At 42.1% G+C, this 10,250-nt stretch overlaps 1 long non-coding RNA gene across 2 annotated transcripts; it reads left to right on the top strand.

The window, feature by feature from the left end:
* The first annotated feature begins 127 nt into the window (after nucleotides 1-127).
* On the top strand, nucleotides 128-7,772 carry LOC106697128. 2 transcript variants are annotated; one of them, XR_002829185.1, is made up of 5 exons: nucleotides 128-314; nucleotides 405-598; nucleotides 1,236-1,325; nucleotides 4,698-4,853; nucleotides 7,680-7,772. It is a non-coding gene; the product is annotated as an uncharacterized LOC106697128 (long non-coding RNA). The 2 variants fall into 2 exon arrangements; XR_002829186.1 differs by lacking the exon at nucleotides 1,236-1,325.
* The last annotated feature ends 2,478 nt before the right edge of the window (nucleotides 7,773-10,250 follow it).

Here is a 10,250-nt window from a genome sequence, read left to right as displayed (position 1 = left end):
TCGGCGCCGTGCCTCGGCCGCTTCCTCCCCGCCGGTTGGGGCGGGGGCGGGGCGGGGGCGGGGACCGGCGCCCCGCGCGTGGCAGCGCGAGCTCAGCGGCGGGGGCGGCCGAGCCGGCCGTCCTGGTTGGGCGGCATAGCTGGGCGGCTGACTCAGTGCGCAGCGACCTGGCCGCGCCTGGCCCCCCGCGCACCTGGCGCACCTCGGCTCCGAGCTCCGACCCGCCGACCCGCGGGCCACTGCGAGGGCGCGTCCCGGGATAGAGATCGCCCCGGAGAGGATGCCCGGGACCGCTCCCCCGCTCCTGCCAGCCGGTGGGTGTCTGCGGACGGCCTGCTGGGGGTGGCTTGGCAGCGGGGCGGCACCTCCCCACCCCTGATCATTCGTGTTCCTGCACTTGCCAGGTGGCCTCAGCGTTTCCCGAACTTGAGACTCACCTAAGGCGCTCGCTTTCCCAGGCTGCTCCCACTCAAGGTGCATTCCGTGGGCCCCGGGGTCTGTTCACCACGCCCCGTGCCAACGAGTAAGCCGAGCCCATTACATAGGATTCTCCTGCAAGTCAGCCCTGCAAGGAAGGGGTGACGATCCCCTTTTTCTGGTGAGTGAGTCTGAGAACGCAGAGCAACTTGCCAGAGCAGACAGAGCATTACAGACTGAACGTGGTTTTCAATTTAGATTGAAACGCTCTCCCCTGAGAAACAGAGCCTCTGAATTCTAAATTCCCCTTTCTTCACTTTTGCGCTGGAGAGGAGAGACCACCATGCCCCAGTCCTGCCCGCACCTGAGATTGTTAGAGCTCTTGAAGTGATCATAAGGAGGCAGCAAAAGCAAAGGGTCAAAAACAAACACAACAAAAAATCTGTGCTCCCCACCCCCACCCCCAGTACCTGAGTTTCTAAAATCCACTTGTTTGCCGTGAGTTCAAAGGCCAACTCCTCATTTTTCTTTATTTATTGGTTATTATATTTTTATTGACTTCAGAGAGGAAGGGGGAGAGAGAGAGGGAGAGAGAAACATCACTGATGAGAGAGAATCATTGATTGGCTGTCTCCTGCACACCCCACACTGGGGATGGGGGGATGGGCTTGGTAACCAGGCAGGTGCCCTGACCAGGAATCCAACAGTGACCTCCTGGTTCATAGGTGGAGGCTCAACCACTGAGCCACACTGGCTGGGCTTTATTTTTAAAATAATCATCTCTTCACAGACTGACCTGAATTTATCTCCCTTAAAAGATGCAGTGTCCTGATCTTTCCCCGGTACCTGTTGATGGAAGTGGAGCCATTAGGGAAAGCGGTGAACTTATTATGAAAATGAGATAATTGGTGAGATCCAGCATGTGGAAGGCTTCCCAGGAGCCCAGGCCCTGGGGAGGCTCATCTTCATCAAAATTCCTGCTCCCCAGGCTCTGAAAGGGCTGGCACCAAGAGTGTGGGGGGGGGGGGGGGGGGGTGTTTAACCAGTACTTCAGAGCAAATCCTAGTTCCACCAGGGAAGTTTTCTTGACATTTTCTAAACCTCAGGAATTCTCTTTTCTTTGGATTCCTGTAGAATTTTATTATTTGCTCTTTCCTGACTTCATTTTAAGCCCATATTCATTTTAAGTCCATACCCTTGTCTTTGTTTTTGTTTTTTTTTTTTTGTTTTGTTTTGGGTCTTTTTTTTCTCTCCCTCTCAGAGTTCTCACATACTTTTTCATTTATTTTTATCTGGGTGAGCCATCTTACATCCCTTTTTGAATACGGTGGGTTATAAATAAACAAAAACTCTTACATCAGTTATATGTCTCAGAATATCAAGCATTGTGTGATCAAGTTACTTCTCTCAGTAAATTTTGTAGACTAATTTGGACTTTGTGCCTCTTTGTAACAATATCTTAGTTCCTTGGTTATCATTCAGTCATTTGTTGTTTAAAAAATTTATTGAGCACTTACTTTTTAATAGTTTGAGAATACAGTGCTTAATACATACAATACAACCTCTGGATTTAGTCTTCTCTGAGGGGAAATAAAGTTCAGAGCTGTGTGAGGCACACTGATAATTTAATAATAGCTCCGGGAAGTGAAAAAAGAAAAAAAGCTCCCCCAATGAATGTATACATTGGTTATAAGATGTATTCTGGTTTTAAGTATGCCCAGACCGTATGGCTCAGTGTTTTGAGAGTGGACCCATGAACCAACAGGTCAGCTCAATTCCTGGTCAGGGTACATTGATAGGTCGCGGGCTCAATCCCCAGTAGGGGGCATGCAGGAGGCAACCGATTGATGTTTCTACCTCTATCCTTCTCCCTTACTCGCTCTAAAATCAATGAAAACATTTTTTAAAGAGTCCAATTGTCCACAGACATTTTCAAAAAAAGAACCTTAGTGTATGGAGGAAAATAAAAGGCAAAGGAAATGTGGCAAAACAACCTTTTATTAATCGTACCAGATTCTAGGCAAATATCTAACATATATGTTATGTCGTATGTATACAACAACTCTATGAGTTGGAAATTTTTTCCCAATTTTATTAATACAGGCTTAATTGAGACTTAAAGAGGTTAAATAATAAATAGTAGATAAATTGAACACAACTAGGCTGTAAATTATTTATATAGCAGCCTTCATAGTGGGGCATTCAGGGAACAAAATAGGAAAATTAACTTAAGAATTGAGGTATGAAAAACTGTTTACTGCCAAGGCCATTGGAGTATGTATACCCAGCAGTCTTCATCTAAGCTGGATTTATCCCAAAATGCCCACTCCCACCGGCTCCTCCATTTTGAGTAAGAAGCAGGCAGAGCTCTGTCCTGGCCAGACTTGGCATCTATGCTCCTCCCACCCCTCCTACCCAGAATGCCCTGTGCTTCTGAAAGAGGGGAACTGAGAGATTGAAAGTCCTCCTGCTTCTCTCCTCCTCTCCCTCCTTTTCCTCCTTAACCTTTTCCTTGCATCATGGAAGCTAACACCCACAGAGCATTTAAGAGCCAGTTGCTATTCCCAGCACTTTACTTGTAAAAGCTCATTTCATTATCTCAACAGCTCCTTGAAGAGAAGATGTTATTATCCCTGTGATAAGAAACTTAAGAGAGGTTGAGCAATTTACACCAATTAGGACGGTAAGGGAGAGAGAAGTCCAACATAGTCTTCTGGATACATCCTCTGCTGGAGATTGCCTCTCAGGGAAAGCCCAGTGCTGGAATTGAAAGTTAATTGTGTGGGTTGTGGCATTTGGAGCAAACTCATTAATTTCTCTGAGCCTCAATTTCCCCATCTGTAAAGTGGGAATAATAATCTCTATGAGAATTCAATATGATTACATATCTAAGGCCCTAGAAAATAGAAGTCCCTTAATATATTTACTTCTCTTTTCTCCAGTGATTCTTCAAGACAGGTTCAAATCCCACCTCCCTCTCAAGCCTTTCTGAATCACTGATACCCAGAATTATTTACACAACAGAATTTAAAGTAATCTCTTCATTGTTCTCAAAAAGAAAGCCTACTATTATTTTTGCCAAATATAAAATTTTAGGGAGATAGAGAAAATAGTCATGTCTACTTATTTAATTATTTACTTAATACTTAATTTGTCATTTTAGATAAACAAATATAAAAGTAAAATTATGCATTAATGTATAAATACTGCCTTTTCCATTTATATTTTTTAAAGTTTTATTCAAATTATAACATGCAACTTGACATCAATGACTTCATCATGAAAGCCACATTTTGAATCATCAGTGGGTTTTTTTCAGAGCATATTTTCTTCACATCTGTCTATATTTTTGACACTATAACTTCCTGAATCCTTTTATGATTCTGTCACTGGGAATTTTATTACAAACCATGTTTCCACTTGCTTCATATTAAGAAGTTGTTTTTTTCTCATTCACCCTAAATATGTAAATGAGTTATCTCCACCAGTTTTTGGTTTGTTGAATGATTTTTAAAATATATTTGTATTGCTTTCAGAGAGGAAGAGAAAGGGATAGAGAGATAGAAACATCAATGATGAGAGAGAATCATTGATCAGCAGCCTTCTGCATGCCCCCTACTAGGGAATGAGCCTGCAACCTGGGCATGTGCCCTGACCAGGTATCGAACTGTGACCTCCTGGTTCATAGGTCGAACTACACTGGTCAGCTTTTGAATGATTTTTAAAAGAATGCTTGCATTGTCCTGGCCAGCGTGGCTTAGTGGATATGTTGTAGGCAGCAGGAACGGCATCAGGTGTCAGACCAGTGGGATCAGACCAAACCTGAGTTCAGCAACCTCGGTACTTGAATTCTGACTAAGAAAATAATTCAATCAAGACTCAAACTCACTAGAGAAAATCTTTTGAGCAAGTAAAGAGAAAGTACACTCGAAGAGAAATTTCAAGCTGACAGCTCAAAGAGTTGCCCTGGGGAGTGGGCTAGGATTCCTATTAAACCCTTAGAAGGGAGTTAACTGCTTTCTTCTTCAGACTGACCTATCAGGGCCTGTGCTGTTGTCTTCTGTTTTTGCATGGAAGTTAGATGGGGCTTTCCTCCAGCCCCTATTTTCTCCTCTAAGGAGGATGGTCTACCACATGACTAACCACATGCCAGAGGAGAAAGGTCAGGAGAATCCCACCTCGATGACCAGAGGCATTCTAGGGTGGAAAGAAGTTCTAGATTCAAGGTCTTGAATTGAATATGTCCAATATCTGCTCTACCGGGTTTTTTTCATTGCTAGGTGTCTGGGATGTTCTGCCTAGTGACCTCTGTACCTGGCCCATTCTCCTTGCTCTGCTCGTGTCTATCTAACTGCCTACTACAGATAGAGCATGGACCCGCACACTGAAGGCTCTCGGGTTCGATTCACAGTCAAGAGCACGTACCTGAGTTACAGGTTTGATTCCTGCCCGGTAGGAAAGCATGTGGGAGGCAACCAATCAATAATGTGTACATCAATGTTTCTCTCCTCTCTCCTCTGTCTCTGTCCCCCTCCCTATCCTACAGTTAGGATTAACAAGAGAGAGATAGAGAGAGAGAGAGAGAGAGAGAGAGAGAGAGAGAGAGATAGAGAGAGAGAGAGAGAGAGAGAGAAGGTTTGCACTAATATGGAACACTTAAAATTGTGGGTGATACCCCAATAATAATTACTTAATCTGTTTTAAATAGCTTTGCCTTCTTGTATTTTAAACCAATTTTGTCAGATGACCTCTGTATGGATCCTACACTAGGACTAAGTATATTTCATACCTCCCCAACCCTGAAGACAGGTAGATATCCTGTGATGTAGATTGTGTGTATCAAGCATAGTTACACAGGATGAACTCTTAATCCTCTCAACAGGGCTGGGAAGTAGGAATAATCATTACGTCCTTTCTTAGCCAGTAAAGAACCAAGGCATCAGATTTGAACCCAGATAAGGTGGATTAATAGTCTATGCCTTAAGCATTCTGCGGTGATGTATGTGCTTTATGTTCAGGCACATATTATACTCTCTCTTGGATTTTCCCATTGCCCTTTGATTTTACTGTTATTCGGCTTGTCAGTGGGCTTTGCATTGTGGATATTGAGAGTATTTCCTTATAACTATTTGAATACCATTACCTCTATTGGAGTACTCTGATCAGTTTGCCTTGCATTATGGGTACTTGGAATCTTTATTACTATTTTAATTTTCTGAAGTATCTATCATAAAGCCTTAGATAAATGTTTGTTTTATTAAGTTGAAATACTTATATTCATTAGGGTGACTCCTTTTGGTACTCTGTTATAAGTTTTAAGAGTTGCTTTGAAAGATTTTCCTCTTTAACTCTTTTTCACCACAAGGAAACAGCTTAGTGGAAGTCTGCTGTGAAGCAGACAAAGGAGCAGTATAAAATATTCCATCAACTGAATTACTGACTAAAATGTAGTGATGTTCTGGAATTAATTTATTTTAAAATACAAGTTTTTCAGAAAGCATTAAGTGAACTTAAGTTTTCCTATAAAACTAATATTTCAGAAACCATGTAAGCACTAGAGATTAGAATATTTAATTGATGTTGAAACACATATTTTTAGACTTTACTTCTTCTGAAATGGTGATTTATCTTAAAGAGAATTGCTGTTGTCCCAGGCAGCAGTCCTGACATAGTTGTGATTGTCTTACATGCTCATGAACTTGGTCACAGATGTTGACCAAGTCACTTCACTGAAGTTACTTGCATTGACAGTGATATGCATATTGAATTTAATTATCATTTGAAATGTCCTCAAAATTGTTATACTAGGTTTTTGAAGAAAGGCAAGGAAACAGAACAATATGATATTTGGTGAAAAAAATCTATGTCTAATTCTCAAAGCATTTTCATCCTATCTAATAAAAGACAAAAGGGTAATTGACCGTACCTTCGCTACGCTTCCCATTGGCTAATCAGGGCAATATGCAAATTAACTGCCAACAAAGATGGCGGTTAATTTGCATACGTAGGCTCCAAGCGGTGGAGCGAAGCCAAATGGCCCCAAAGCCGGCTGAGCAGCGAGGCCTCATGGCCCCAAGATCAGCGGAGCCGCGAGGCCTCCTGGCCCCGGGATCAGCGGAGCCGCGAGGCCTTATGGCTCCGGGATCAGCGGAGCAGCGAAGCCTGACGGCTGGGGCGGGGGCTCTGGCCAGAGCCCAGCCAGAGCGAAGGCCTGGGTCCTGGGTGCCAGAGGAAAACTGGTGCCAGCAGCCAAGGGAAGGGAAGGCCTATTGCATGAATCTCTTCGTGCAACAGGCCTCTAGTTAATATATAATAAAAATTCTAAGTGAATAGTGTTATGACACAGTTTAGGCCACCGTGGTATTTTTTTCTCATAGTTTGGAATATGTTCAATATGAAATTTGATTGCATTTTAGCGTTGTTGACATTCAGTAGTTTCTACCATTGCTAACATAAAAAGCTAATCTTGTTTTTCTATGATTTAAGGAAAAATCATTTTAAGAGAAAGCGTAACTATTGCCCAATGGGTTTATAGATGAAATATATCAACTGAGTGTAAAATCATTGCCTCCACTTTTTGTGTCCACTTTCCTCAGATATTTCCAAAATTGAGTTTACCAAACACATCACAAAATTTTATTTATTTGTGTTGTACTTGAAAATACTGTTCGGCTCTTTTTCTTTCTCCTTTTTGCTAAAAATTCTGCCCTTATAATGTAATATACCTGAAAACTCTTCTGACATTAAGAAAATAAACAGGTAGGGATTTAGAGAAGCAGAAGATAGAGAGGTTGGAATGCAAAAACAACAGATAGAAATAGATCTCCTGCAAAGAAATTAAATTCAACTTTTAAAACACTAATTTTAAAAGCACAGACTAATATCTATGTTAAAAGTAAATAAAGAATAACAAAGGATTGATGAAACCCCATACCACAGACAACTGCCATAAAAGCAGAGGTCAGCAACTAGCTGCCCCTGGGCAGTATGAAGTACAAGTATCTTTCAAACCACATAGAGTTTAGCAATTTTTAATTACTTTCCCCAATTTAGAAGATTTTATACTAAAACTAGAGGCCTGGTGCACAAATTCGTGCATGGGTGGGGTCCTAATGGCAGTGGGGGGAGCCGGGACACGATTGACCCTCCAGGCAGGCTGTCGGATGCACTTGCCAGCCGGGGATCCGGATCTATCCTGCTGACATTCACACTGGTTGTCGTAGCTACCTGGCGGCCACTTTTATATTGTTTCTTCCTTGCAGAGCATCTAGGGAAGGGAAGCGACCATGGTGCCTGAGGCCAACTTTCAGGAGGCCGGTGGTGCTGGTCTTTTGGTGCCTGGCCCATTCTCTGGACTACGGAGGAAGTGAGTGGCTGTCGCCGGGCTGGAGGGCCACTGGGACGGGTTGGTCAGCTGAACGGTGCTCCCACTGTGGGAGCACACTGACCACCAGGGGCAGCTCCTGCGTTGAGCATCTGCTCCCTGCTGGTCAGTGCGTATCATAGCGACAGGTCGTTCTGGTCATTCCGGTCATTCGGTCGGTAGGTCGCTTAGGCTTTTATATATATAGATGTGGATTTCCAGCTACTCTTGAAAAAAATCAATATCTGACAGCACTAACATCACATTTTCACAAAGCAAGTTTGAAGGGATTGGAAAACTGGCTACCCTTTTTGGACAGGATGTACACTCTCAAGTTTGCCATAGTTGCTACTCACCCTATTCTCCTTGAGGTTATGCCTTAGGAGCTGTGGAGGTTGCAACTATGGGACGTTACCTGAAAATATGCTCCGTGGAAGATAAACTATATGAGGGAAACTTGAAGCAAGGTTATGGACTTGTGAAATGGAACTTACACAGCCCAGATCAAAAATTAATATACAAATATTAAGGATTTTTTCTGAGCAGAAGTAGTGGCAGTGTGATCATCACAATAGCTAGTATCTATTGAGTTCTTAAAATAAGGCAAGCCCAGCTGGTGCACTCAGTGGTTGAGCCTTGACCTATGAACAAGGAAGTCATGGTTCAATTCCTGGTCAGGGCACATGTCTGGGTTGTGGGCTCCATCCCCAGTAGGAGCCATGCAGAAGGCAATCAATGATTCTCTCTCATCATTGATGTTTCTATCTCTCTCCCCACAGACGGCAAACAGCGGTGGCAGCGGTGGGGAACGGAGCCACCACGCAGCTCCCAGGTGCTGAAGGAGAAAGGGCAAATAGCAATATTAAATTATATATTTTAATTATTTTCCTTTCAATGTGCACAAATCCATGCACCGAGCCACTAGTATAATAATAATCACGCAGATATATGTATGACATGTACATATGATGTATAGTAGAGTACAGGCATAACTCAGAGATACTGCAAATTCTGCTTCAGATCACCATAATAAAGTGTCAAAATATAGTGAGTTGTACTCTTTTTGTTGGTGGAGGGTCTTGCCATTTATTGGTAAAAAGCAAAATGCCTATAATGTGCATAAAATGTAGCACAACAAAACGAGGTATGCCTGCATACTATATGTATACAGTTCATATACATTGACACATATATTACATACACAATATAATATTTCTATATATGCAAACATATCTATATATTTCATGTGCATAGAACATATGCATGCATGGTTATGTTTAAACAATTTGAATTTGCTGATATTAACTTCAAAAATGGTTATTGTATAGGGTTCAAATTTATACAATTTAATTTGGGATGGAGAAAATGTTTTCCCCCTACTCCCAATCTTTACTTCATGTAGAAGGATTTTCTAACCCCCCCGCCCAATCTCTCTTTCCCACTCCCACCCCCCACCACACACACACACACACACTCACACACTCACTGTCCTGTGTGATACTGTGGTAACTTGTTTATTTAGTGCATTTGGAAGGAGAAACTGGCCCATGAGCCCTGCTCTTTCATTCCCTCATTCTTGCAACACACACATTCTGTGTTGCTCTTCTGAGCTGTAAACCTATGGGAAGTTTAAATCTCTCCATGGCTTACATAGTCTGACATTTGTCTAGAGGTAATAAAAGTAATAATTCCTTCTTCATCTGCTTGATTCCTATCTTTCCATTCATTTCAAACAAGGTACCTAACATTTGTTTTATTAGGAATGAACACGATTTTATGCCTGAGAATAATAGGGGAAGGAATGGTTTTTAATGGATAAATCACTTTAAATAAGTGACAAGTGATGTTTAAACTGGGAAGGAAAGGCTGTTGGGAGTCAGCTGCATGTGCTGTGTGTGTGGGGGGCAGGGGCGGGGGGCGGGAGGGGGTAGTTAGAGATATATTCCAGGCAAAGAAGAGCATTTGTAAAGATCATTTGTTTTGGAGGAACTGAAAGAAAGTCTATCAGCTGGGTAGTGAATAGAATAGAACAAGATTAAGCTGGAGGGACAGGCAGGTACATTATGTAAGGCCTTATAGGTCGTGCTGAGGTTTGGGGATTTTATCAGAAGGGAATGGGAAGTCATCAAAGGGACTAAAGCAGAGAAGAACATAACTATTTTCTTATCTTACATGGTCTTCAAAAAAACTCTTGATGGAAGGTATTATTATTAGTATGCCTATATATCAACTGAATAACTTAAGATGCAGAGAGGTTAAATTGCAAATGTTACTACTTGATGGAACATATATATGATGCCAGGAACCATCCTTTGAATCACTTTCTGTTGTACCTATCCGAAAAGATTCTACAGTCTAATCAGTAAAAATTTCAGGGCATATGCTTTTGTAGACTATGACTTACAAATAATAGATATGACTAACTCACCATTTTTTGAGTGATTTATAAAAATTATTTGGTATTTGTCAT

Source organism: Myotis lucifugus, unplaced genomic scaffold (assembly GCF_000147115.1).
Source record: "Myotis lucifugus unplaced genomic scaffold, Myoluc2.0 scaffold_48, whole genome shotgun sequence".
Classification (NCBI taxonomy): Eukaryota; Metazoa; Chordata; class Mammalia; order Chiroptera; family Vespertilionidae; genus Myotis; species Myotis lucifugus.
Note: the sequence above shows the minus strand (reverse complement) of the source record. Positions and strands in the feature narration are given on the sequence as shown.